The sequence below is a fragment of the Juglans microcarpa x Juglans regia genome, chromosome 1D (assembly GCF_004785595.1).
Source record: "Juglans microcarpa x Juglans regia isolate MS1-56 chromosome 1D, Jm3101_v1.0, whole genome shotgun sequence".
Taxonomy (NCBI): domain Eukaryota; kingdom Viridiplantae; phylum Streptophyta; class Magnoliopsida; order Fagales; family Juglandaceae; genus Juglans; species Juglans microcarpa x Juglans regia.
In genome coordinates this window covers 40,673,312-40,675,692 of record NC_054594.1, presented here as the reverse complement: position 1 = coordinate 40,675,692, position 2,381 = coordinate 40,673,312, and the positions used below count along the sequence as shown (strand labels likewise).

General features: G+C 37.0%; 1 non-coding gene across 1 annotated transcript; it reads right to left on the bottom strand.

Moving 5' to 3' along the window:
* Window positions 1-269: 269 nt before the first annotated feature.
* Window positions 270-342, bottom strand: TRNAA-UGC. Its single transcript has one exon. It is a non-coding gene; the product is annotated as a tRNA-Ala (tRNA).
* Window positions 343-2,381: the final 2,039 nt, after the last annotated feature.

The window sequence follows — 2,381 nt, the reverse complement described above, 5'->3', positions numbered from 1 at the left end:
GAGTGAAACAAAGCGCGATACAATTCCTACAGCAACATTAACGTAACCACCTGGGTACATAAAACAAAGGAGGAGATCAGAGAAGAAAGGAAGGCAAAGCAAACCAAAGAAGAGGGAATTCTTGAGTTGTTGCTTGTTCGATTGGGAAGCCTGGTCTTGTGGGCTTAGACAAAGGTTTCAATTTTCAAATGAGCAGCAAAGGCAACAGATAAACACGTACCCTTGCATTATTTATGGTAGTCATTGTGGTGAACAAAAATCTATTGAAGTGGAGATGCGGGGTATCGAACCCCGTACCTCTCGCATGCAAAGCGAGCGCTCTACCGTTTGAGCTACATCCCCAGGTGGATTATGCAGTTATCTAACTAATATATGTGCATATTCTATATACCCTAGTGATTTAGGGAGCTGAATTCTGAAGACATAGCCATTGGAAAAAACAAGCTTAGCTGCACTAACACCCTTTTCAGTTTTCTGCAGGCCTTTTACAGAAGCGATATTTACAAGCTCTTAAGTTTGGCCAGTTCGATCTGATTTTTGAGCTTTACAAGCACAAACAGACAAAAATACATGGTATAATCCGCCCCAAACTCTACGATCATTGGAAATAGTTCTTAGGTATGTCACTGATTACCTTCATTTCCAGCTATTATGGTCCCCAAACCTCTTATATATGAGGCAACTTGAAGTGACCATTTATTAATTCTGATCTGCATCAGTATATCAACAAGTTCTTTGATTAAGCCACTTTATTTATTTCTCTTCTTTTTAAGTCGTCCTCGAGTATATTATGGCTACGTTTCTTTCTTCCTCGTCTCCTTTGGCAACCATTCAATATAATGGTCCTAAGATCACGAGCATCAATTCCCCATCCAATACCGGCCTACGCACCATTGCAAGTGCCACACCTTTTTCGTTTTTTGTATTACATATATGGTTTAAGTAATTTTTCAAAGGGAGAGAAAGAGGGGTATTGATTGATTGATTTCTCACAGAATTTGGTTTTTTCATTTGCAGGGTGTGATCCCTATGATTGGAGGACTGAGAGTTGTGCCAAAAATCAAAATCACAAAGGCAGCTAGGCAATCATCTCCTGATCTCCCGAGTTGCCTCAAGACTACAATCTCATGCTCCATTGTAATAACTCGATATCACTATGCCATGCATATCTATAAAGACTATTCCGTATGCTTGATCATTTTATTCCAACCCGTACATATCTCATTCATCTAGCGCCATGCATGCGAACTGCCTGTGCAGGCTCAACCGGAGACGATGCAGAGTATCCAAGGCATCATAGCAAAGCAACTGTCTATTGACGAATCTACTGTAACTCCCCAAACCAAGTTTGCCGATTTGGGTGCTGATTCTCTTGACACTGTAAGTCCTGAATTTTCTAATTTTCTCCATTCAATTGTACGTGCATGACCCGATAAAGACCCAATATAGCCATAATATTTTATAATATGGAAAAGATGATTGGTTCTGAAATTGAATCGTCATATATATATATATATATATATATATATATATATATATAACTCACGTAGTTAGTTTAATTTAGTCGTTAATTTGGATATCGATAATTCTTCAGGTCGAAATTATGATGGCTTTGGAACAGAAATTTGAGGTGTCAATCGGAGAAGGAGGTGCTGAGAATATCTCAACAGTTCAAGATGCTGCTGATCTGATTGAGAAAGTCAAGGCGGCTGCAGCTTAATTAGTCCTAATTGCCTCTAAAGAAGTACTACCTATATAGCTAGTTTGAGTCAAACCATAAAGAGTCAGATATGTATGACGACGAAGGGAATTCCTTTGTTTCGGTTTCCAATTTTCACCCCAATGCATGCTAGTTCCTCAGATTTTCTTAGTTTCCCCTTCGCGGAAAAAAATCACATGTAATCCATAATAAGCTTTTCTGTTGGAATCCCTATAAAAATTAGCATCTCAAATAAATTGAGTTTTGTACGTTCAAGTTTTATTATTGCAAAGAAAAAATATATTCATGTCATCATTCATTTTCTCACTATCCTCTTATCATCTCATAATGTGGCATTAGATGATAAATTTACAAATGAAATATAATAAATAATCTCTAATCATTTAATGTCACATCACAAGATAGTGATAAAAAAATAATGAGAATTATAATGATAAGTAGCATTACTCACTGCAAAACATTAACATGAGCTAGCTAGAGGTTGATCCATGCAGCCAATTACTTGGATGCCTGAAAAACAATATAATATATCTATACTATTATATAAGTGGCTATCAAACGGAAGTTAACGGAAATTCTTGTTTTAACGGAGCTACAGTAATTTCCGTTAAGTTTCTGCTTTATACTCTCTCTCGATTAAACCATACCTCTCTCGACTGAA